The 27,867-nt window shown below is 39.4% G+C and overlaps 1 protein-coding gene across 1 annotated transcript in view; it reads right to left on the reverse strand.

Moving 5' to 3' along the window:
* Positions 1 to 27,554, reverse strand: part of FKBP5 (FKBP prolyl isomerase 5) — a 111,802-nt gene extending 84,248 nt beyond the window's left edge. The window contains 1 exon segment of the mRNA NM_001131217.1: positions 27,444 to 27,554. The gene's annotated coding sequence lies outside the window, so the exon portion shown is untranslated.
* Between the last annotated feature and the right edge of the window lie 313 nt (positions 27,555 to 27,867).

The following is a 27,867-nucleotide window of genomic DNA, read 5'->3' on the forward strand; positions in this document are numbered from 1 at the left end:
GTGGGGGTTGCAGTGAGCCATGATCACACCATCACACCACCACACTCCAGCCTGGGCAACAGAGCGAGACCCTGGCTCAGGAAGAAATAAGTAAATAAATAATAAAAATCACAGAGTGACTTAAGAAATATTCCATCTTTATCAATTTTATGGAGGAGTTTGTGTAAAATTGGTATTATGACTTCCTAAAATGTTTGGTAGAATCAGGAATACCATGTAGGCCTAGAGTTTTCTTTGTGGGAATTCAATTTTTTTTTTTTTTTTTTTCCGAGACTGAGTTTCGCTCCTGTTGCCTAAGCTGGAGTGCAGTGGCGCCATCTTGGCTCACTGCAACCTCCGCCTCCTGGGTTCAAGCGATTCTCCTGCCTTAGCCTCTGGAGTAGCTGAGATTACAGGCATGCGCCACCACACTCAGTTAATTTTGTATTTTTAGTAGAGACGAGGTTTCTCCATGTTGATCAGGCTGGTCTCAAACTCCTGACCTCAGGTGATCTGCCCGCCTCGGCCTCCCAAAGTGGTGGGATTACAGGCATGAGCTACTGCGCCCAGCCAACACTGACACTATTTTATGAACAAAAATATGATCTATCTTAGTAAATGTCCTGTGTGCAACTGAAAAGAATGTGTATTCTGCTTGTATTGGGTAGAATACTATGTAAATGTCGATTAGGTTAGTCGATAATGTAGTTCACATCTTCTAAATTATTTTTTGTCTACTTGTTCTATCAATTATTGAGAGAGAGGTGAGGTATTGAAATCTCCAACTATAATTTTAGATCTATTTATCCTTTCAGTTCTATCAGTTTCTGATTCATGTATCTTGAAGCTCTGTTATTAGGTGCATATTTAGGACTATTAATTTCACTTGAAAGCAGCCAATCATGAAAGGCCATACATTATATGATCCCATTTATACGAAAGATTCAGAATAGGCAAATTCATAGAGACAGAAAGTAGACTGGTGGTTGCTTAGGGTTAGGGGAAACAGGAGGAAATGGGGAATGGGAGATTTCTTTTTAGGGTTATAAATGTTCCAAAGTGGGACAGCAGTAATAGTTGCACAAATCTGGAAATAAGCTGGAAACCACTGAATTATATATTTTATTTTTGATTTACCTTATTTTATTTTATGTATTTATTTATTTATAGAGATATGGGGTCTCGCTACATTGAGCAGGCTGGTCTTGAATTCCCGGTCTCAAGTGATCCTCCCATCTCAGCCTCCCAATGTACTGGGATTACAGGCATGAGCCACCACACCTGGACTGAATTGTACACTTTAAAGGGGAGAATATTATGGTATGTGAATTTTATCTCAATTAAGCTGCTAAAAAATTATTCTACTGAATGGATGACCATAATTCATGAATGATATACATTGCATCCAACTTATTAATACTCTATAACACTGCTATGAACATTTTTGTGCCTAAGCTTTTATCATATGTAATTGAAAGTATGGCTTCTTGGCTGGGCGCAGTGACTCATGCCTGATCCCAGCACTTTGGGAGGCTGAGGCGGACAGATTACCTGTGGTCACGAGTTCAAGACTAGCCTGGCCAACATGGTGAAACCCCGTCCCTACTAAAAATACAAAAATTAGCCGGGTGTGGTGGCAAGCACCTGTAATCCCAGCTACTCAGGAGGCTAAGGCAGGAGAATCACCTGAACCCGGGAGGCAGTTGCAGTGAGCAGAGATTGAGCCACTGCACACTCCAGCCTGGGTGACAAGAGCAAAACTCTGTTTCAAAAAAAAAAAAGAGTATGGCTTCTTGAACACAGTCTGCTTGAGTGAGAATCTTAGCTTGACAACATAGCAGCTGTATGATCTTGTGCAAGTCACTTGCCATCTTTGTGCCAGTTTCCCTATCTAAAACACAAGGTTATCGGTTATCAACATCTCTTGGGATTGTGAGGACTAAATTAAGTAATGCACATAAAGGGCTTTGTACAGCACCTGTTACATGGTAAACTTTCAACATTAGTAGTAGTAGATGTTGTAATTATCATTCAGTTTGTGTTACTTTCTCTTTTTTATTTAAAAAAAATTTTTTTTATAGAGACAAGGTCTTGCTATGTTGCCCAGGCTGGTCTCAAATTCTTGAGCTCAAGTGATCCTCCTGCCTCAGTCTCCCAAGTTGCTGAGATTTACATGCAAAAGCCACTGTGGCTGGCTAGTTTGTATTATTTTCTTAAGAAGATTTCTAGAAGTGGTATGACCTCGTCAAAAACCATGAGCATTTATGTGGCTTTTTTTTTTTGAGACAGTGTCACTCTGTTGCTCAGGCTGGAGTACAGTGGCACAGTCATGGCTCACTGCAGCCTCAACCTCCCAGGCTCAAATGATCCTCCCACCTCAGCCTTCTGAGTAGCTGGGATTACAGACATGCACAACCACACCCAGCTAATTTTTTAATTTTTTTTTTGTAGAGACAAGGTCACACTATGTTGCCCAGGCTGTTCTTGAACTCCTGGGCTCAAGCGATCCTGCCACCTCAGCCTCCCAAAGTGCTGGGATTACAGGTGTGAGCCATCACGCCTGGCTGTGTCCAAATATATTTCAACAAACTGCATCTCAAACTGGGTATACTAATATTTGGTGCCACTAGTAAGTATATATAAATATATAAGAGAACAAGGATTACCTAGCTATCGTAATTACAGTAAATTTGTTTTGTTAATAGGAATCTCATTTTAATTGTGCATTCATTTTTGCTGCTTTTGGCCCTTAGTTGTTTGAAAGCCAATAGTTTTCTAATTACACTATGAATCCTACACACCATGAACACCTACTGAATATGAAATGTGTGTAAGACCCTGTTCTAGGAGCTACAAAGAAAACTGAAAAGTTAGCCCAAGGATTTTTTGTGAAGGCAAAGAAACATTTTAATTCCAAATAATTGTTATTAGGTAGAAGAGAGCTACAAAATGTTTCTGAGGGTCCAAAGGAGGCAGAAGATGGCAGTGTCTGAGCTAGATAGGCATACTTTCAACTGGCAAGGGTGTGGCAAGAGTAAAATCAAGGCTGGTAAAAGAATACAGCATGCTTCAAGCCTAAGCAGCTTGAGTACAAACTGGCTCGGGGTGGAAATGATGAGACAGCAAGAGCACAAAGAGGACCCTCTAAAACACAGCCAGTGACCATGTGAGCTGAGGGGGAGGGCTTCTCACAGGGCAAACTGTACAGAAAGACGTGAAGACACAAAGCATCATGACCCATCCAGGGAGCTGCATGTGATCCCACTTGGCTAAAGTGAAGGGTACATGTGGGAAAGAAGCAGATGATGCTAAATAAACAGGCAGAGGCCTGACTGTGAAGGACCTTGTGTGCCAAAGTAAAGTACATGAACATTATTCCAAAGGCAACAGGGAACTGAGGCATTTTTAAGAAAAGAAGTGACAAGCAGACTAGCTTTAAGAAAAAATTACTCTGGCACTCCAATGGTTTCCCATCTCACTCAGGATAAAATCCAAAGTCCTTCTTATGCTTAATACCCTTATATGCTGATCCCTGGCTATCTCTGAAATTATTTCTCCTTTTCCCTCACTCACTGCTCTGGCTACAGTGGCCTTCTTGCTGCCCCCTCCCATATGCCCTTTCCTCAGGGCCTTTGCACTTGCTGTCCCCACTACCTGGAACTCTTCCCTGGTTAGCTGCATAGCTCACTCCCTCACTCCCTTCAGGTCTGCCTTCATGTTCAAACCTCTTCTTATCAGAGTTGCTTTTACTGTTACTGGAAATAAAAGAGCAAAAATCGACTATAATCAGCCCCACTATGTTTTCCTCCAGTGTATTTATAGTATTTGTATACTGCCTGTCTCTCCTTACTAGAATGTAAGCTCTATGATGGATCCCTTCAATAACCATGTGACACTGAGATTGTTATTACTGACACGTCCAGACAGCTAATCTAACGGACGAGCTAAGTAATCTATCCATGGATATACGGCTAGTGAACAGTGGAACCAGGGAGAATGACTCCGGAGCCTGCACTCTATTTTACATACTGACTCCCCAGAAGTGTCACAGGTCTCTGACTCTGATTCTAAAGCATTTCCTGTGAACAGGCTCCATGCTGACAAGCACTAAGCCAGCAAAAACTCTGAATTCACAGTATGTCCTTCTACAAAGATGGTGATTCTTATAATTTGTATTAGCCAAGTTTTAAAAGCCAGGGAATATTTTTTAAATAATCAATTAAAATGTACAAAGTATCTGGACTTTTACTTACCCAAAAATTAGCTGTTTTTTTTTAGACCCACAGATATTCAAACAAGATGAAAAGATTTTATGAACTAAAAGGAACACAGCATATGACACCAAAAACTACTTTCCCAAGACCCTTTTTCAGGTACCATATTCAATTTCAGGAATAAAACTCAACATCTTTAAAATAATCATCAAAATTTTCTGACATGCCACTCCCGGAGGAAGAACAATGTGGTATCTACAGGAAAACATCCAGCAAATACAGTATCTTATGCACAGTAAAAGAATGAAAGGTAGGCCGCAGTAACATTTCTCTTTATTCTTTCCCCACTCCTGAAATTATTAAATTTCCTCTCTGCCTGGGCATTCTTTCATCCCATCTCCCATTACTATCAGTATCCTCTCCTTAAAATGCAGTTCTCAATCAACAGTTGTCCGCATCAACCACTTCATACCAGAACTCATCCACTCTTAATTTCAACTACTACCTCTATTAGTATAACTCCCAAATCCTAATAGAGGTAGTAGCTGAAATTAAAAGTGACATAATTTCTCCCTCTTTCCTTCTCCAATCTTTGATTTCTCTCACTTCAGGACCCTTTTATTTCCTTATGTTTTTAAGGAAAATTAACTTTTTCAAAATTGGTCCCTTCTCCATTTACTTCATAATCTGTATTATCTGGCCATTCTCCTAGGTTTGCAAGTTCAATATAATTTTTCTCCACTTAATCAATAGGACCGGCCAACTATTCATTGTGTTTCTTACCTTACTTTCGACTCCATAGCTATCACCACATTTTGAGTTTTCTTCCTCTCCTTTGTGAATTACTACAGTTCTCCAAAGGACCTGCCTACCTCCAGATGGCTCACGCACTCCCACTCATTCTGTATACACTGCTAGTGAAGCCTTTCTGACACAGCACGCCCACCACATTACTCTCTAATTCATGGACCTTAAATAGTGCCCCAGCACAACAAATCTAAACTTCTCAAACCAGCACTCAGGGTCTTCTGCTCCTTTAGAGCGTCATTAGTAAATGCTCCTCTTTTTTTTTTTTTTTTTTTAGAGGAGTCTCGCTCTGTCACCAAGCTGGAGTGCAGTGGCGTGATCTCGGCTCACTGCAACCTCCACCTCCCAGCTTCAAGCAATTCTCCTGCCTCAGCCTCCCGAGTAGCTGGGACTACAGGCGCGTGCCACCACGCCCAGCTAATTTTTTTTGTATTTTTAGTAGAGATGGGGTTTCACCATGTTTGCCAGAATGGTCTCAATCTCTTGACTTCATGATCTGCCCGCCTCGGCCTCCCAAAGTGCTGGGATTATAGGCTTGAGCCACCATGCCCGGCCATAAATGTTTATCTTAAACATTCTAAAAAGATAAAAACCTAGAAACCCAACATTCTGATCTTCTACATCTGAATCTGTACAATGCACACTATGGGTCTGTAGAGGTCATAGTACACTATCTTCCACCTAACTTCAACAGATCACATCAGGCAATGGAACTACAGACAGTCCCCAACTTATGGTTTGGGTTACGAGTTTCAACTTCATGATGGTGAGAAGGCAATACACATTCAGCAGAAACAGTACTCCAAGCACCCCTACAACTATTCTGCTTTTCACTTTCAGTTTTCAATAAATTATGTGAGACATTTAACACATTATAAAATAGGCATTCTATTAGATGGTTTTGCCCAACTGTAGGCTAATTTAAGTGTTCTGAGCATGTGTAAGGTAGGCTATGATGTTCAGTAGGTTAGGTATATTAAATGCATTTTCAACTTGTGATATTTTCTATTTACAATGAGTTTATCAGGAGATAAAACCACCATAAGCCAAGGAACATATATATTACCTAATCTATCATCTTCTGAACATCTCAAGTTATCATGACAAGGATTCATTTTCAGAAGTTTAATCCTTCTAATCCACAAAATGAAAGTGTGTACAGTTATCAGAAAAATAACACTTCATATCTTTGGTAAGAGTACAAATTTGTTGAATATTTTTAAGGGCAAATTTCCCAATATCTACTCAAAGTTTATGTGCAGATATCCTTTAGCCCAGCAATATCACTTCCAGGAAATAACCTGTAGATGTTCTCACAGAAGCAAGCAAAAATACATGCAGAAACACTACTATTATAGTAAAAAAAAAAAAAAAAAAAGGAGGGGAGTGGATTTCCTTAATAGACTTCTATTATACATCTCTACAATGGAAAATTATACAACTAAAGACACAGTTACAAATGAATTGATATGGAAAGTTTAAGAATGCCATGAAGGGGGAAAAAGCTATTTATAGAACAGAATATAATTATTCTATTTGTGTAAAGAAAATGTATATGAAGGCTGGGCACGGTGGTTCATGCCTGTAATCCCAGCACTTTGGGAGGCTGAGGCAGGCAGATCACGAGGTCAAGAGATCAAGACCATCCTGGCCAACACAGTGAAACCCCGTCTCTACTAAAAATACAAAAATTAGCCGGGCATGGTGGCGGGCGCCTATAATCCCAGCTACTCGGGAGACTGAGGCAGGAGAATCCCTTGAACTCAGGAGGCGGAGGTTGCAGTAAGCCGAGATCGCATCACTGCACTCCAGCCTGGGCGACAGAGCGAGACTCTGTCTCAAAAAAAAGAAAAGAAAATGTATATGAAGAGAAAATACCTAGAAAAAATATAGTAAGCCATTAATAGTAGCTAATTCTGGAGAATGGGGCTCAGGGGAAGAAACAATAAATTTTCACTTGTTGTGTGTGTGTGTGTGTGTGTGTGTGTGTGTGCGTGCATACATGCATGCCTTTTAAAAAAATCAGTTTATTAAATTTACATTAATAAAGAAAACTGAGTACAGCAAAGGCTGTTAACCTTAGATGAATATAATTGATCTTGATTATCCACAGTACAAGAAATATGAGCTACTAAAAGTGCTTAATGAGAAACTCATCCATTCATTCAACTATTTATGGAACACTTACTAGACGTCAAGCATTGTGCCTGATACTGACATAATGGTGAACAAGAAAGACCTAGTCCCTGCTCCCAAGGAACTTACAGAAAGGCCTTTTGGACTCCATTTTTCCTGTCTCCCCTGTAAGAACCACTCTGACTTACAAGTGTGCACTCTCATTATGCCTATTACGCTTATGGCTCCCATAAGACAAATATTAATTAATAGAATCATTATATCAACCAAAAAGAATCCTTAAAATAATTAACCCGTTTCCTCCATAATTAATTTTTAAAGTTATTAGAAGCATAATCTGTGGAAAGAACAATTCAACAAGCACTCTTTCAAATAAACAAATAAGAAGTAACCTAGTTGGCTGGGCGCAGTGGCTCATGCCTATAATTCCAACACTTTGGGAGGCCGAGGCAGGTGGATCACCTGAGGTCAAGAGTTTGAGATCAGCCTGGCCAACATGGTGAAACCCCATCTCTATTAAAAATACAAAAATCAGCCAGGCATGGTGGCGGGCACCTGTAATCCCAGCTACTCAGGAGGCTGAGGCAGAAGAATCACTTGAACTCAGGAAGCAGATGTTGCAGTGAGCTGCGATCCCGCCACTGCACTCCAGCCTGGGTGACAGAGTGAGACTCTTGTTTCGAAAAGAAAAAAAAAGTAACCTAAATGTTAAATGAAGTTTAAGGGAAATTAGCTAAGAACATTCAAAAAGGGAAAAAAATTATAGGAAATTTTTATTTTATTTCCTTCACTAATTTAATTTTTCTACAATGAGTATGTAACACAATAAGAAAGTAAAAGTTATTATCCAAAAAGAATCCTCTATGGCAACAACAGATCAGCTACTGCATAAAATCCAACTCTTCTTCCCACTATACCCAGCCCTTTTACGGTCTGGCCTTGCTGAGACTCCTTGTGTGAGCCCAGAGCCCATTCCCCTTTATGCTGGAAACAGCATCCCGGGACTTTCCTCTGGGAAGCCCTGCTCCTCCCTCTTAGGCTAGGCCCAGTGTCCATTTTTTGCCAGTCAGTGCTTTCTATCCCTTTGGCTACCACAACAGTTCAGGGGTAAACACACGACCCTAACAGACCAAAACCAAAATCAATCCTGAAAAGAGACTAATTTTAATGAAACTATTAAATTGATTATAATTAACTGACATGTAATACAGCTAAAAATCCTATTAAAAACTTTGTAATAAATGGAATTTTCACTTAATGTGGCCCCTAAATGTTCTGTGTGACTATAATTTCAAATCATAAAACTGGAATGGAATAGTTATAAGTCACCTCTTTTGCTAAAATGCACAACAATAAAACAACAAAATATAATGATATAATTTCCATTTCTAAGAAACTATTAGAACTTCATGATTGTCTTAAAGAATTGGAATGTTAAATTCCTATCAATCACATCCTGTTAAAATACTAAGTATAGAAACGGTAAGAAAATGCAGCTCAACCAGGCATATACATTAGTCACATTTCCTCTGATAAATTTTTTTTATAACTTCAAAACTAAAGACTCCTGTAGGAAGTATTTTATAAGGAACCTAAAATGCAACAATATCTAACAAAACATTTGAGATGCAATTAACTTTTCAAAAAAAGTTTGATCAATTAATCATTTTCTTCTCAACTCTAAAAAAGCTATAGAATATATTAATAAATCACAGGAAAACAAAGTTAAATTCAGTGTATGAAAACAGAAGTTAACCATTAGAATTCCCTAAGACTGAAATAGGCTATCCTGTAAAACAGGGACCTCCTCTTCCTTGGAACTAAGCTAAAACTAAAACTCTGGAATTCTCTGGAAATAAAACATCCTTGAGGAATTCAATTGATGTGCCAGCTGTTTTGTTTCTTGAAAGAATATAGCTGAATACATACAATAATCTGTTGCCTTTTTTTCTAGCATTGCACAATGTTCCTGGCCTACAATGCACACACTGTATCTATTATCATATTTAAGCATCTGACAGCATTATTATAAGAATCCTTACTATTCATCTCTAATTAAATACATACATAAATTTTTCAGTTTTCAAGAGCATGACTTTCAGTAAAGTATCATATATATATTTTCCACAGTTTAAATACAATACATTTCCTGAACTTTTAGCTTTCAGTTTCCTGTTCGTCAGTGGCTACAGCTCTAGAGGCAATACATAAACACACCCCAGCTATGGTATTTCCACTTTTGACAACAGTGGACATGAACTTAATATGACCAATATAATTACAATGCATAGAATGGTATCTGATGGCTAAGACAGCAACAGAAGAAATTCAATAATTTTCAAAATTAGAAATATAAATTATGTTCCATATGTAAGAATTCACATAACAAACCTCTTATAACATGACTCAGAAAAAGTTTCTCTCTTCTGAAAAATTGAAAAAGCTTTCTTTATTGGACAATAACTATAAAACCCACCCTGTTTCCTTTTTTCTATTGCTTGCCAGGAAGCTCAGAGCTAAATTTAATGTTCAAACACAGAAACTATCTTGCCTCAGATTATTGGTATAAAGATTTCTTCCCATTCCCTCATTCTGCTCATTATTTCTTAAGTGATTTATGCTCATTTTCTGTCTTTGTTTTTAATGGTCTTTGCCTGTTTTGCTTTAATCACAAACTAGCAAATCCTTTTCAATGAATAGGTTAATATAAATTATAAATTAAAGAAAACTTAATGACCTTAGTTTGTATCTTCACATCACTGCATAACTTGTTAATGCAATTTATAAAAAATGAAGGTTCTAAAAGGTATCTTTGCTGTTTTAGAGTTAATTATTTCACATGATTCATGATGCACTTTTAGAAAAGCCAATGACCATTTTTTTAAATAAAAGAATGATAGAATGAAACAAGGATCAAAACTTAAATTACTAAATTAGAGACACTGAATTAGGAGGATTCAAAATTTTTTAATGTTTTAAATTTACTAACAAAATTGGTCTGGCAAAGCTAGATAACTATCATAAAAAATTAACTTACATAAAGTGTATTAAATTCTCAGCAGGCACGGTGGCTCACGCCTGTGATCCTAACACTTTGGGAGGCCAAGGCGGGCGGATCACTTGAGGTTAGGAGTTCGCCCTGGCCAATATGGTGAAACCCCGACTCTACTAAAAATACAAAAAAAATTAGCCGGGTGTGGTGATGGGCACCTGTAATCCCAGCTACTCCGGAGGCTGAGGCACAAGAATCACTTGAACCTGGGAGGCGGAGGTTGCAGTGAGAAAAGATCGTGCCACTGCACTCCAGCCTGGGCAACAAAGCAAGACTCTGTCTCAATAAAAAAAAAAAAGAAAGAAAAGAAAAGAAAAACTCATATACTGCTATCTGTGTCATTAGCTGCAGAGTAGACAACAGGTATAAAAATATTGAAATAGTCTAGGAATCTAAGAAAAAGGGAAAAAACTCAGTCACATATTTAAAAAATATAAACACACACATACACACAAAAATATCTCGTATATGGTAATACCAAAGTTTGTTAAATGGAGATAAAAGCAAGGTATTAATGAAATTAATAAGCCAGGTGCAGTGGCTCATGCCTGTAATCCCAGCACTTTCTGAGGCCGAAGTGAGACGATCCCTTCCCAGGAGTTTGAGACCAGCCTGGGCAAAATGGTAAAACCAAACCCTGCCTCCACAAAAAATAGAAAAGTTAGTTGGGCATGGTGGTGCGCACCTGTAGTCCCACCTACTTGGGTGGCTGAGGTGGAAGGATTGCTTGAGCCAGGGAGGTAGAGGTTGCAGTGAGCTGAGATCACACCACTGCACTCCAGCCTGGGTAAGAGAGTACGACTCTGTCTCAAAAAAAAAAAAATAATAAATAAATAAATAAACAAAAACAGGTTAAAAGAAACTACAATCCAACTGACAAATCCAGCCAAAATCTTAAAAAATACATCATGAATTACAGAAAATCTAGAATACAGTCATATTAAAAATGGAAAAGTGAAATGAACACATTTTATAACAGAAAAGACAGCCTATAAAGAGCCTAACATTATATTAAAGGTCCTCACTTTTAGGAGACACAAATAAAATGAAAATAAAGGGAAGGAACAAGGTAGCCAAATAGTATCTATAAAGTGAAAGTGAAAAAGTCAATTATCCCTTTCTCTCTCAAGGTATCAGAATTGCAGGGTAAATACCTAAAGAAGTTAAATTACAAAAAACTTCATATTCTAAGAATGAAGTTAACAGCAAAATTTATTACTACGTAAATTTAAAAGGCTAGCAACCACCCATAAATACAGTTTAACATATTTTTTTCAAACAGCAATAAAATAATTCAACGTGAGAAAACATTTAAAAAACAGAAACAGAAGTTCCAACACAATATATGAAGGGGCTAAGAGAAACCTACACAAACAAACTCAGCCCTCAAAAGAACCCTAAAATCTAATTTAGAAGAATTTTTTTTTTTTTTTTGAGACGGAGTCTCACTCTGTCGCTCAAGCCCGAGTGCGGTGGCGCGATCTCGGCTCACTGCAAGCTCCGCCTCCCGGGTTCACGCCATTCTCCTGCCTCAGCCTCCTGAGTAGCTGGGACTACAGGCTTCCGCCACCATGCCCAGCTAATTTTTTCTATTTTTAGTAGAGACTGGGTTTCATTGTGTTAGCCAGGATGGTCTCGATCTCCTGACCTCATCATCCGCCCACCTCGGCCTCCCAAAGTGCTGCGATTACAGGCGTGGGCGACCGTGCCCGGCCACTATCTTCTTCTCTCTTAATAGCATAATTAGAAGATAAAATTTGTTATAAATGGGTAATCATCCAAATACAAAACAAGTTACAGATCAGAAAAGGGGGAAAAAAATCCCCTTTTACCTTCAGAAAAATGAAGACAAGAAAAAAAAAACCAAACCATGAAATATAAATAATCTGATACAAGGTATTGAGGACATGGAAAAAAGTTTTGTATAGGCATTTGTGAATTATACAATTCAACTTCAGTGTTTAAAAATAATAAAGAAAAATTAATATTTCAGTAAAAATCAATCTAGTTCAGAAGCTTGCTTTTTTTTTTTTTTTTAAAGAAATAATGTGGCAGATTGCAGAGGTCTAGAACATCTTTATGCAACCCAGGCCACTTTTTACTTCTTTAATCATGGGAAAGAATACAGAACATGAAAAGTTTACCATTTGCAAAATGATTTCTTGATTATGCTTATGGCGACTAAAAAGTATTTGTGGCTGGAGGCGGTGGCTCACGCCTGTAATCCCAGCACTTTGGAAGGCTGAGACGGGCGGATCACAAGGTCAGGAGATTGAGACCATCCTGGCTAACACGGTGAAACCCCGTCTCCACTAAAAAAAAAAAAATACAAAAAATTAGCTGGCGTAGTGGCAGGCGCCTGTAGTCCAAGCTAGTCGGGGTGCTGAGGCAGGAGAATGGCGTGAACCTGAGAGGCGGAGCTTGCAGTGAGCCGAGATCGCGCCACTGCACTCCAGCCTGGGCAACAGAGAGAGACTCTATCTCAAAAAAAAAAAAAAAAGTACTTGTACATTATGCAAATGTTCAAAATGCACAGAGGGCAAATGTATTTAAACATACGTTTTGAGGAAAGAAAAGGAAGTGATGTGATAGTGAATTGGTGATTGGGAATTAACATTATATATGAGAAAAAATTACCAGCCCTGTAAAAAGGGAAAAGAATATTTATTGAGCAACTGGTATGGCCAGACGCTAAGCTTAGGGCTTTATATACACCTTCTATCACATTACATCTAGGTAGAAAAACAATGTAGAAGAAAATACTTGAATACATAACATACCATTATGTGTTGTGTGTGGCATATATTAAAATCTAAGAGATTGGCTGGGTGCAGTGGCTCCTGCCTGTAATCCCAGCACTTTGGGAGGCCAGGGCAGGCAGATCACTTGAGGCCAAGAGTTCGAGACCAGCCTAGGCAACAGAGTGAGACCCCATCTCTACAGAAAATTTAAAAATTAGCCAGGTGCGGTGGTGTGCGCCTTTAGTCCCAACTACTTGGGAGGCTGAGGTGGGAAGAACGCTTGAGCCTGGGAAGGAGCTTTCATTGTGCCACCGCACTCCAGCCTGGGCAACAGAGCAAGACCCTGTCTCAAAAGAAAAAAAAAAGAAGAAAACAGAAACAAAAAGTCCACTCTTTTGAGAATACTATTTATGTTTATAATACTATTATATTTATAATTTACAACTCTAAAAATGAAAGCAAGAAACTCTCTTCTCAAAGCAGATTTTGGAGACTTGGTTTTAAGTATTAAGAATAGTGAGGCTCATCTGAGAAATACAATCATGGGTTTATTAATAAGGTTGAATTATTATCATATAGTTCCTGGTAATAAAACTATTTTTTGTCTTGGTGCTTAATAGTAATAACAGAAAATTTATTTATTGTACTGCTGTAATTCCCACCCAGATGGCTGAGAATCACACTGAGATGATAGTAAAAAACAGCCTTCGTCTAGTCCTGAAAGGGGCAGCCCTGCTCATTCGGTAGCTGTGGATCTTGAGCATATGCCTCTACTTCCTCTGAACCTCAATTTCCTTATCTGTAAAACAAGATGGCTGGACTAGAGGATGGTTCCCTTCCTTCTTCCCTTTCTCCCTCTCTCTGGTCCTTTCCACTTTATGGCTTGATGATTTAGGATCTAGACTGGGGTTTTGAGGACAGAGAGGAAACACTAGCAGAAACCCACTAACCTTTGGAGAAAAGGAGTAAAGATTATGTAAACAACTAGAATATGGAGAAAAAGAGAAAGCCAAACACATTTACAAAAATAAATGAACAAATAAAGAGGCATAATGGCTCAGCTTAGAAGATTATGAGCTTTACTATCAAAATTAGCTTGAATAGAACTTTCAGTTATTTTGAAATCAAGGAAGGTAGAAATGCTGGAGATACAGACTTAGAAATTATCTGTAACACATAAGAGTTGACAAATAACCCAAGAATCTTTCCAAGTTCCCTCAGTACATATGGAAGAGATGTCACACTTCTTGGCTTACTTATTCATAACTCTGCCCCGACATATTCATCCACTATTTTCCAACAAGCTATCCCTCTGGCCAATTTGGCTTCATCATTTCAAACAAACCTAGAGTATCTCCCCTTCATTATCACGCAATGTTCTATCTGAAATGCATTCTCCCTTCTCTCAACTTATTAATAATAATTTATCAAGCTCTAACAATGTTTGCGGAACCATTCTAAGTGTTTTACGGGTATTAACTCATTTAATTCTCTCAACAATCCTAGGAGAGAGATCGCGTCACTTGCTTAAGATGACACAGTAGCAGAACTAGGATTCAAACACAAGCAGTCTGGCTCCAAGGAGACTGTCAACTTGCTAATTAGTCCTTCAAAGCTGAGATCAAGTTCTGTCACCTTCCTGAAGTTCTCATTTGCTCAGCCTCTTGGGCCCTTAAGTAAACCACTCCTTTGCCACTTACCATTGGATCTAGGTTGTTAATTATCTTTTGTGCTTATGTTCTGTCTTTTCTGAGAGCAGGATCATGTCCTGTTCATTTTGTTAACCCTACTTAGAACCTAGCAGAACTTAATAAATATGTGGAACACAGCAGTACTTATTAATGAAACTACCATAGTATTTAATATTTACTGAAGACATACTAGGTGCTGAGCTAAGCGCTTTACATGTATTGTCTCATTTAATCCTCACAACAACCTTGAGGTAAGTGCTCATTTTGTCCCTCTCGCATGTTATAGTTGAGGAAACTGAGACTTACAGAAAATAAGTATCTTATCCCATACCACAAAGTGGTAGTGATAAGATTCACTGAAGTCATACACGAGTCTATACCATACTCTAGGCTGGGTGTGGTGGCCCACGCCTGTAATCCCAGCACTTTGGGAGGCCGAGGCAGGTGGATCACAAAGTCAGGAGTTCGAGACCAGCCTGACCAACATGGTGAAACCCCGTCTCTACTAAAAATGCAAAAATTAGCTGGGCGTGGTGGCACGTGCCTGTAATCCCAGCTACTCAGGAGGCTGAGGCAAGAGAATCGCTTGAACCTGGGAGACAGAGGTTGCAGTGAGCCGAGATCACGCCACTGCACTCCAGCCTGAGTGACAGAGAAACACTCCGTCTCAAAAAAAAAAAAAGTCTATACCATACTCTTAATCCCCAGCCTACCACAAAACACCTCGAGGGAAGAAAGCATCAATCCTAACAATTCAATTCAACTTGCACTTAGCAGCAGCAATACTTAAGCATTACTGAATGCTGTGGATTCAGAATTAGAAGTTCAGCTCTCTGCCTTCAAGAAATTCACAGTCCATTATGATTTCAGGATCAAACTTTTATCAGTGCAAAAGTCATCATCATCAAAACTTAGGATTTTGACTTATATTTTAGGGGCAAAATCAAAACAATCCTTGGAATTCTCTTCTACACCATTCCTTCTACCCTCAGGCTTGCCCACCCCCTCTAAACCCTAGGATTCATCTCTCCAGTTGCTGTATAACAGAGTAGAAGGGTCCTGTTAATCCTAACAACTATTGGGACATCTGAATTTAAATCAGTAATAGCTTAGACTCAAGGGTCTATCTGATAAATTCCACAGTCATAATGAAATATGGGTAATGAAGGACAGCTGGAAAAAAGCAGCAGCAAGAAGAGAAAAGAGGGATTTGACGTCATAGTGTAAAGCAAATAGAAAAAGAAAAGGCAAGAAAAGCAGGAAAGTGGATACAAATATTAATAGAAGGTGAAAGTAAGGGTCCAGGATAAATTCAGTGGAGAAATATAAATAAATCTAAATCCACTTTACAAACGCTGACACCTTTAATTATTTCTTCTCCTAACCGCTAATAGAAACAGAAAAATATGTATGAGAAACAGCCCCTGAAAAATCATTAACTAGGAACAGCATATAAATTAGGAGTTTTTTTTTCTGAGAAACCACTCATCTTAGAATTTCAGAACTGCAGAGGGACCTTAAGACACTACCTAAAATCCAACCCACTCATTTTATAAATAAAGGCTCGGAATGGTTAAGTAATTTTAACACGCCCAAGATCATACAGCAACTTAGTGGCAACACTCCTGAATCTCATTCCAGTGTCTACTCCTACCATACCAGGCTTCCTAGGAATGGTTTATTTTTCTCTTTTTTCCACCCTTAATAATCATTAAATTATTTTCTGCATAAGCATTTCCAAATCCCTATATTATCTGTAGTTCTGTCAGAGAAAATAATCAGATGTTCTGAATTATCTAGGGTAATATAGTATTTCGTTCTCTTATCCCCAAAGTCAGTAATTACTTAAACTGGGTCTTGGTTCGTACCAGGAGGAAATTTTAACATTTCCCAAAAGGGCAGAAATAAGAAAGAAATCTCCATAAACTGACCAAAAACAAGTCAAAACTACCACCCATTTGGAAAGGAATCAGGCCCAAGACCCCTGGAAGCTAGACAACTGCTAGTGGGAAGAACAAAGGAGATCACTTATAATCTCATTTCTATTTTATCTCCTCCCAACTAAGCTCAAGCTCCTAGCTTTCTGACAAACCAATTCCAGAAGCCTGCAAAGAGAAGGCAGAGTAATGAAATAGAGTGTCTTGTCATTTTCAGCAAAGGTGGACTTTTGTTTTGTTTTGTTTTGTTGTTTTGTTTTAAGACGTGGTCTCCCTCTGTTGCACGGCTGGAGTGCAGTGGCACAATCTCGGCTCACTGCAAGCTCCGCCTCCCGGGTTCACTCCATTCTCCCGCCTCAGTCTCCCAAGTAGCTGGGACTACAGGCGCCCGCCATCGCGCCCAGCTAATTTTTTGTATTTTTAGTAGAGACGGGGTTTCACCATGTTAGCCAGGGTGGTCTCGATCTCCTGACCTCGTGATCCGCCCGCCTCGGCCTCCCAAAGTGCTGGGATTACAGGTGTGAGCCACCGCGCCCGGCCCAGCAAAGGTGGATTTTCAAAGGGAACTATCTTGGTCAGGAAATATGGGATAAGAAGACAGTCTTCAAATAAACCCAAAGAAAAGACCTGTACTTTCTCCCATAAAAACACTAGAAGTCCTGAAAATGTGTTATATATACTCAGTTCAGCATTTCCCCTACTACAAAGCACTTGCAGATATTCTGGGCTGGAGAGAATTCATCCTGGGCCACAATCTGCGGTCTAAGAAAGTCTGCTGCTCAAACTCCTTGAAAAATCATGGGCACTGCCAGCCACCACTATTCACCAGGTTATTTGAGCTGAGTGATTTGGCAATTTTCCATATCACCTTGGTTTAAATATAATTATTACCTAGGTCTTAAAAATGATGTGTCTGCCTAAAGGCTGACTGAAGCCTTTTTTTTGTAATTTAATTTTTAAAAACAGAGGCTCTCTCTGTCATCCAGACTGGAGTGCAGTGGCATGATCATGGCTCATTGCAGCCTCAACCTCCTGGGTTCAAGTGACCCTCCCACCTCAGCCTCTTGAGTAGCTGGGACTACAGGCACGCGCCACCACACTGAGGCCTTCTCTGGAAGGGAAAAAAATGTCCTATTTTACATCGGGGGCATATCTTAATTTTGATATGTATGAAGTTCATTATAGATTCGGGATAACATCCTGCTTTAACACGTTAACCAAATTAGGACAAGTGTAGTGAAAATCAAAAGGACAAAAAGATAAAGAGACATAAAGTTAGAAACAAAAGAATTTAGTGACTCACTGAGTTTAAGAAGGAAAAGTCAAAATGACCAATAAGAATACTGGAGTCATTAACAGCTAAAGAGGGAAGTCAGGAAGAGAAGTGTTTTGGCTGGAGGGAGTGGGGAGGGGTCATGTTGGTATACAGCTGCTACAGAGATGGTATTTAAATACATTTCATTTCAAGACATAGGTGAATGTGTCTTGAAAATGTCTTTAGACCTCAAGTTTAGACAGTGATGTAGGTTTGGGGCCTAAAAAAGAGGTGGCAGTTAAAGCACTGCAATGATGAAGGTTTTAGAGAAAGAAAAGGCAACAGAGTAACATTTAGACAATTGCATTCCTAAGATATTACACTAACCAAACTTTCCAGATGAACAGTACCTTATTCTACAGATACGGAGTACTTAAACTAATTATTCTAATGAAAAGCATAAAAATTAATCCTTCTTTTTCTTTTCCAGGCTATGAATTGATAAAAAGAAGTTAAAGACAAAAACAGTTTCATAATTACCATTTGTCCAAAGTCAATCTCTGAGCTAAAACAAAATGTTTTTTATGTTTCTCTACTTATAACAAAATTTCGGGAAAAAACTCAGAAAAAAATTGGTATACCAATACTACCACTGTTTTATAATCTCTGTGAGAATTTAACAGTTTAAAAAAGCACATGACTGGACACAGTGGCTCATGCCTGTAATCCTAACACTCTGCGAGGCCAAGGCAAGAGGACAGCTTGAGCCCAGGATTTTAAGACCAGCCTGAGCAACATAGTGAGACTCTGGCTCTACAAAAAAACATAAAAATTAGCCGGTCATGGTGATGCATGCCTGTAATCCCAGCTACTGTGGAGGCTAATGGGAGGAAGACTGTTTGTGCTTAGGAGGTCAAGGCTACAGCGTGCTGTGATTTTACCACTGCATTTCAACCTGAGCGACAAGTAGGACCCTGTCTCAAAAAAATACATAAAACAAAAATAACCAAAATGTCAGTAATTAATGAATCTGGGGAATGGGTATGTGGAGGTTCATTAAAGAATCTGGAGAGGGGGTATATGGAACTTCATTAGACAATTCTCTACAGTTCTGTGTATGTGTGCAACTTTCATAATAAAAAGTCTAAAAAGGTCTACTTACAGGTATACTTTTTAAATCCTATCTTCAGTTAAGGCTGACCATTCTAAACAAAATTCTGGCATATACTTTTCAAATAATGTTTTCTTCATTCTCGATTGATCAATTAAACACCATAGTGAAATGGACCATAAAAGGGGAAAAGGCCTAGTCTGTCATTTCAGAGAAACATGAACATGTTTATCACATGGAAAAAGTTAGTCCTTTTATCCATGTTGATTGATATCAGACATCTGTCACTCTTCAAAGAATTATGTTTTTGTTGAAAAATATATAGGTTAAATGAGTAAAGAAAACACGGTATACATACACAATGGAATACTACTCAGCCATAAAAAAGGAATAAAATAATGTCTTTTACAATAACTTTGATACAGCTGGATACATTATTCTAAGTGAACTAACTCAGGAATGGAAAACCAAATACTGCATGTTCTCACTTATAAGTGGGAGATAAACTATGAGTACACAAAGGCATACAGAGTGATATAATGGACTCTAGAGACTCAGAAGAGGGCAGGGGAAAGGAATAAAAAACTACATATTGGGTAAAATGTGTATTACTCAGGTAACAGATGCACTAAAATCTCAGAATTCACCATGATATAATTCACCCATGTAACCAAAAACCACTTGTACTCCAAAGCTATTGAAATAAAAAATATATTAAATTTAAAAACTTATAAATAAAAATATATAGGTCACATAACTTTATTATTTTCATGAGTAAAGGCAAAATAAATGTTTATCTTGAATATCAATGATTAATTTGTTGAAGCATCTGGTTAGCCCTCCAGTTACTTCAAACATCTTCTACTCGACTACATAACCAAATAAAACAACTTTCTGATGTGGATGGAAAAAAAAAAAGATTTAAAAAAATGAACCAGGCCAGGCATGGTGGCTCATACCTGCAGTCCTAACACTTTGGGAGGCCAAGGCGGGAGGATCACTTGAGGCCAGGAGTTCAAGACCAGCCTGAACAACATAGCAAGACTCTGTCTCTACATTTTTCTTTAATTAGCCAGACATGGTGGTGCATGCCTATAGTCCCAGCCACTCAGGAGGCTGAGGGAGGAGAATCATTTAAGCCCAGGAGTTCCAGGCTGCAGTGAGCTTTGATTGCACTACTGCACTCCAGACAGGGCAACAGAATTAGACCCTGTTTCAAAAGAAAAAAAAAAGGAACCAATATCCACTAATTATGCCTAATACTAAATTGTAATTAATACATACTAAAAATTATATAAAATAAGTAGTAGAATGGGAAAGTTGAATTTTTTTAGCCATTATTGTTTAAGCTATGATTTAAATTGATTTAATCTAAATCAAATCACACTATTGAGGCTGTGAGAACATTAAATCTAGTAGACAGTGACAGATTTACCACTTACCAATGATCAAGAATAGTTTAGTTTACAAACACCAATGTCTTTCCTGCCTATGAAATATAGCACCACCCAAAAACAACAACCAGATTTGTATGCCTCCTCTTCTTTGGCTAAGTTCTAGGACAGTAAAAACTGTTCATGTCTTTGCAACAGCTACCACATTGTAGGTATACAACTCTTTTAACAGAAACAGTCACAACTTCCAATTCCCAGAAAGCTATTGCTAGGTTTCAGTTGCATTCCCTAGGTGACATGTGTAGGATAACAAAATAAAGCAGGTTTTCCTTGTAGGCAGTTCTACCTTGAATCATTTTGAGGATCCTGTTTCTTCTAACAGAAACATGTCATGAGTCTTTAGTGAAAAGCAGTATAAATACATATACATGAAGACAAAAGATAGTCAACGATTCTTTTTCTCATCATTATTAAACCACTGGTTAATTCCTAACTGAGGTATTTCATGTTTTTTAGATAACAAGATCATCCTCATTTTCAACAAATTTTTTTAGTTTTCTTTCCTTTATTAAAGTAAAATTTACATACTATAAAATCTTAAGTTTGAATCAGTAATGTTTGAGTAAATGTATATAACAATTGGCAAAACTGGATAAAGGTATACGGAAGCTCTTTGTACTAGTCTTGCAACTTTTCTGTAAGTTAAAAATTATATGAAAACAAAGTTACCCAAAAAGTATATAATTGAATTACCATCACCCAAGTCAAGCTACAGAATATTTCCATCATGCCAGAAAGTTTCCTTGTGCTCCTTTCCAGTCAACCACAACGCCTACCCAGAGGCAACCACTGTCCTGATTTCTATCACCATACCTTAGTTTTGCCTGTTCTTGTATTTTTCATAAATGGCATCATAAACACTTATACATACTCATCTGTGCTTGGCTTCTCTTGCTATGAACAGTATTTCTGAGATTCATCTATATTGCTGTGTGAATCAGTAGTTTATTCCTACTGTGAAAAAAACGGCTATGACCCAGTCTTTTTGTGGGCATATATACTTATTCCTCTTGGTACAATAAGATTTCATTGAAAAAAAGTTTCGCATATAAATATGCCTGGGAAATAAGGCAGTATAGATAGATACTGCTATACACACATAAAACATATAGCAACCATATATACCGTTATATATAAAGATATTTATACATATGTGTAATATATGTATAATACACACACATACATAAGGTTGAATCATTCTGATCACGCCACTGCACTCCAGTCTGGGCGACAGAGTGAGACTCTGTCTCAAAAAAAAGAATTTATAAAGTTCATAGTGAAAGTAAATCTAAGATGGGAAAGATGAGCATCTCAATTTTTCTAAGTTTATGTTTTAACCTAACAATAATTCAAAAGAGAAACAAGTATGTCTCCATGTAAATTACCGTTAGGTTTCAATGAAACACCTTTTCTCTTGTAACAAACACCTCCTCCAAGCTAGAATTTCAAAACAGTGTTACCATCCACTAGGTAATACTTTTTATGCTAGCAACAAAACCCAAAATATCTGTTCAGATTACAAGACTGTTTTTATTGTCTTGCTTTTTTAAAAAAGTTAAACATGGAAAAAATTAATTAATATCTAACATGGGTAAAGAACATTCCATGCTCATTCAGAATATATTCTGATGCAGACTCAATCTCTAAGATGTTTTCTCCATTCCAAAAAGTAACCTATCGCAGCATTATGTCCGTGACTGGGACATCTTGACTTTCAAATTCACTGTGCAATTTTCAGCTAACAATGGAGGAGGTTCTTTAGTTTCCAGAGATAGGAACACTGAGAAACAAGTACAAATCTAACTTTTGAAAAGATCAATCTGAAATTTGCAACCCTGCTTTTGATAATGGACCATTTTCTGGGGACTCCTCATTTATAACATCTTTAAATTGCCAAGATTAAAACAGAATGCTACAAATGACTCTAGAAATTTACCACTGCCCACTGAGGATGTGCAACTACAAAAGGGAAAAAACCCTCTTCCAGTCTGATTTTTCTTCATCTCTTCTTCTTCTTTCCAAAAAATGAACAATTTCAAAAAGATACAATTCAAATGTACTACATTTTTAAGCCAGGCATGGTGGCTTGGCCTGGGATCCCAGCACTTTGGGAGGCTGAGACAAGAGGATTGCTTGAGCCCAGGAGTTTGTGTCGAGGCTGCAGTTAGCCACCACACTTCAGCCTGGGTGACAGAGCAAGAAACAATCTCTTTAAAAAAAAAAAAAGTGTATATATATATATACACTACTCAGGAGGCTGAGGCAGGAAGAATCGCTTGAACCAATGGAAGTTGCAGTGAGAGGAGATTGTGCCGCTGCACTCCAGCCTGAGCAACAGAGCAAAACACTGTCTCAAAAAATAATAATAATAAAATAAGGAATTTGGAAATTCCTTAGCTTTCACAGATGTGTGACTGTTTACTTAAAAACCCATTATTTCACTTTGAAAATACATCATTTTCATTTTTCCAGTAATTGTACTTTTTTTTAAGGCAGGGTCTCACTCTGTTGTCCAGGCTGGAGTACAATGGCTTAATCACGGCTCACTGCAGCCTCAACCTCCCAGGCTCAAGTGATCCTCCCACCTCAGCCTCCCAAGTAGCTGGGACTACAGGTATACTCCACCACACCTGGCTAACTTTTGTATTTTTGTAGAGAGGGGGTTTCACCATGTTTCCCAGGCTGGTCTCAAATTCCTGGGCTCAAGCAATCCACCTGCCTTGGCTTCCCAAAGTGCTGACATTACAGGCGTGAGTCACTGCACTTCGCCACCTTTTTCTAAGAAGGAAAACAGCCTTGATTAAGCCTTGATTTTGATAACAAAAACGACAGCAACTCCAAACAACTACAGTCACAATTTTCAATATCTTTTGCCTGATTGTTTTAGAGAACTAAAATAAAATTTTATTCTTATTTTTTAAATGTTTTGATTCCAGACCAAGGGTAAAAAACAAATACAACAAATATATAGACCCCACACTCCCTCTGGTGGACCTTCACTTTCATTAACCAAATGTTTTCCAAGAGGCTAGAAGTAGGCCCGGCACTGTGGCTCACACCTATAATCCCAGCACTTTGGGAGGCCAAGGCAGGAGGATCACTTGAGCTCAGGAGTTGGACACCAGCCTGGGCAACATAGTGAGACCTTATCTCTACTAAAAATTAAAAGTTTTAAAAATTAGCCAGGTGTGGTGGTGTGTGCCTGTAACCCCAGCTACTTGGGAGGCTGAGGTGGGAGGATCACTTGAGACCGGGAGGTTGGGCAGGAGGATCTCTTGAGCTTGGGAAGTCTACAGTGAGCCATGATCACACCACAGCACTCCAGCCTGGGCAATAAAGCAAGACCACGACTCAAAAAAAAAAGACTAGAAGTAAATACTACATTAAGCATAAAATGTAGGTTCTCAAACTACTATAAGAAGTACAAATAATTTTGAGTAGTGGAATTTTAGTGTTCTAAATATTGTTAAAATATCCTTATTAATCTGTTAGTAACCTGCTAGTACATATGGCCTTACTGTAAATTATTTTAACCAGTCTCATTTGGCAGTACTGTCTTTTACACAGTAAATAAACATCTCATTTGCAAATTAAATTACACTTAAGTGGTTATTGTTTTAAACCAATAGTTATGTGACATACATACCACCATACACCCAGTCGCTACTGAATGTAGATTTAATTTTCTTTGTACTTTTGGGGATATGATGTCAGAATTTTAAAATGCACTAAAATATACTGCAGAAAAATTTAGAAACATAAAATACTTAAAAAACAAAATCTACTAATCAGCTAGGTTGTAAAGTTCAAATAGTTTCAGAATTATAAAATGCAGATATTTAATTGTTAAACATGAATTACAAAATTTAGTGTGCCAATATGTATAATATAGATTATTCTTTAGGAATTATGAAAACTTATTTTAATTAACGGTCTTTAGAGGAATTCTTCATGCCAGGTACAGCAAGCATATTACTGTTAAATAAAGCAATACTAGGCTGGGCACGATGGCTCACGCCTGTAATACCAGCACTTTGGGAGGCTGACGCGGGTGGATCACCTGAGGTCAGGAGTTCGAGACCAGCCTGGCCAACACGGCAAAACCCCATCTCTACTAAAAGTACAAAAATTAGCCAGACGTGGTGGCGCAGGCCTGTAGTCCCAGCTACTCAGGAGGCTGAGGGAGGAGAATCGCTTGAACCCGGGAGGCGGAGGTTGCATGAGCCGAGACTGCACCCTTCCACTCCAGCCTGGGCAACAAGAGCGAAACTCCATCTCAAAAAAAAAAAAAAGAAAAGCAATACTAATGTCTATAATAGTGCCATTTGATCTAGCCTCAAAGTTAGCTGTTTTAATATAAGTCCTTGTTTTCTGTAGCTTCATTTATTTAAAAATACTTACTATCACCTCCAAACTCAAAAGGAGTTATGCCTGAGGGTAAATGGCTTTAAAAACACTCCCGATGTTTATTGTGTGGATTTGAGAATTCAACTTATGCTTAATTTTTGAAACTGAAATTGTAGTTGATAATTTTATGATATCATCTATTACAAGTTAAAGTAGACAAAAATCAGTAATTAAAATATCTAAAAACTAAATTTTAAAATGGGCTTTTAATTAAACCTAAAGTTAATAAAACTTTAACTTTTATAGTTAAAATACTAAAATATACTTACATGTAAACAAATTTATGAAATGCAACTTTATTGTATGTGGTATATATACATACATCATCATAGAATAAGGATAATAAACAACTAATTATTAATAGTATTTAACATATTCAAGCACACTAAAGAGCAATTATATAAACGATCAAAAATAATGGAAGCTACAGTCTTATCCAGTTCCTTACAACTATTTATACAGAATAAGCCCTCCGTACGTGAGGATGAATCATTGTTCAACCTATCCACACTAAGCATCAAAAAGCCAACTTAGCTTTTAACAGCAGTAACTTCTTCTACAGGTATACAAACAGGATGATCTTTCTTCTCCGGACTAATTCATCCTAAGCAGAGAAGCCTTTAGGAAACTAAACTGAACCCAAAATATGCATTATTTTCCAAGAATAAACAGAAAATTAAAGATTTAATTAGTTGCCTAATGCAATATTTTAAGTTTTTCATGTGGAACTGACTAAAAATATGTTTTAAAAAAGAAATTCACCCAAAATTCCCATAACTAAAAGAATTAAAGACTCAGAAACATACAAAGACCTCATAGCTTGTTATGGAGAAATAAAACAATAAAGACCACTATGATTTATTTAAATCTAAAATAGTCACACTTATTGGTTCAAGAGTTGATGGTTCAATGGCGAACTCTTATCAGCTATTAGCTAACTTTAATTACCCAGGCAAATAAGTAAAATGACCATTCAATGAATAATAAACTAGCATAATTAAATCAAGATTAGCAACTTTGTTCTTAACTTAAACTTAATCTCTGAAGTATAAATCATACCTAATACAGATATCAACCAAGACACATTAGAAGAAAAAAACTAGGTAACTAAATAAAGTGTTTCTCACAAACAATGAGTATTAATAACCCTCGTTTTAAAAATTTTATTTGTATAGAATCTCTAAATTGGTCAGGGCCATAACTGTAGATTGTCAGGCAGAGGTCAGTTGGGGGAGAGACAAACAGAAAATGGTGAAGTGAAAGTATGACAATAAAAATTTCCCACCGGAATAAGAATTTTTTTCAAGTCGATTCTTGGCTTTTGATTCAAACACCAAGAGAAGCAGCTCCCTTTAGAGAATTATTTTATAATTCTCTAAAGTAAAAACCCTTATAGGGGAGGTGGATAGAATCCCAGACTATTAAAAATACTTAACCAAAATATGCTTTAACTTTTCCCTTGTCCACAATCTAACAAAATGGGAAGACAATGAAAATAAACACTCCTGTCTACCTCAGAGAGGCAAAGAAAGCTCCCATTCAGTAGTAAGCCTTATTCCACTGGAAAACATACTCCTGAAAAGTAAATCCAAAACCACGAGCTCAAACTGCTTCATGCAGAATTTACTGAACGGCGGCCAAAAGCTGAACACACTGTCCTGAACCACACTGAAGGGTATTCTAGAGTTCTGCATCTCCGCTTACAACTTGAATCTTACTACGCTTTCGCCACCACTGCAGAACCCGATTTTAGAGACTACGATGTTCCTGCCGGCTCGTTAATCGAAGAAAGCCACTCTGCACCCTGACGCTCGAAGTGTCTTTTTGGTAATACTGGTTTTTGACTCTCATACTGTGACCGGTGCACCTTTTTGGACGATCAACAAGGCGGAAGGCGTTTTCACGTCCCAGAACAGAAGAGCATAAGGAGCCCTGGCACAGCGTTCAGCCGCTTCGGTATGGCCTGGGAGTGACGCGGTTCACCTGTTAGACGGCGCTGCGCGGAATCCTCCACAAGCGGCCGACAGCGGCGATGCAGTTCCCCAACGCTTGTCCCGAGGCGGCAGGTGAAGGCGGGGACCGCCCGTCCACACCCGGAGCGCGACCACCCCGCCACCATCCACTTCACAGCCCCGCCAGGTGGGCGAATCCGCCCCGCGCCCGCGGCGTCCCGGCGCCCGGACCCGAAAGCGAAGTTTGGCTCCCGCCCGCAGCGGTGCCGGCTGAGGGTCCGGCTGCCTGTCCGGGAAGAGCCGGGGGCCAGAGACCGGAGGCGGAGCGGGACCTGTCATCCCGGGCGGGAAACAAAAGCCCAGTGAGGACGGGCGGGCGCGACCGGCCTCGCCTCTGTCGGGAGAGGCCGGCGGGGGCGGAGAGCGGCGCCCGCGGCCACTAGTCTCCGCGCCTCCCGCGGGGAGCACCGGCCCCGCGGCCCCTGGGGCGCGGCGAGGGGCGCCGCAGAGGGGCCGAGGCCTCCCGCGCGCTCCCCTCGAGGCTTCCGGACCCCGCTCCCCTCGACACGCGGCTCCTGGGCTGCGAAGCCGCGTGGGGGTGGGAGCTGAGGCAGCGAGTGCGGCCGCGGCGGGACCTGGAAGGAGGGCGTTCGGCTCCCGGGGCGCCGCGGCCGGCCGCCCCATCTCCGCGGCCATGGCGCCGGTACCTGTCGCCGCGGGGGCTCGCCGACTCCGTCACTCTCCGCCTTGTCCGCGCTCCGCTAACCCTTCAGCCCGCCCGCAGGCCGCCCGCGCGCCGGACACCGCCGCCCGAGACTGGCAGCGCCCGCGAGCCGGCCCGAATCCCCGGGGCAGCGCCCGGCGCCGTCCCGCCCCAGCCGGCCGCAGGACCCGCCTTCCATAGGGCCCCGGGGCTGTCAGTCCGCCCCCAAAAGGCGCGCGGGCTGTCGATCCGCCTGTCCGGATTGGTGGCCGCGCGCCGTCCATGCAAATGAGGCCCCGCCCCCATCTTTGCTACTCCTCCTCCCCACGCCAGCCCACGTGTCTGGCCCTTGCCCTTTGTGGGGGCCATAGAGAAGGGATGGTGGAAACTGACACCCCCTCACATCTCTTACCTCCCGAGAAATTAAT

The sequence above is a fragment of the Pongo abelii genome, chromosome 5 (genome assembly GCF_028885655.2).
Source record: "Pongo abelii isolate AG06213 chromosome 5, NHGRI_mPonAbe1-v2.0_pri, whole genome shotgun sequence".
NCBI classification, from domain to species: domain Eukaryota; kingdom Metazoa; phylum Chordata; class Mammalia; order Primates; family Hominidae; genus Pongo; species Pongo abelii.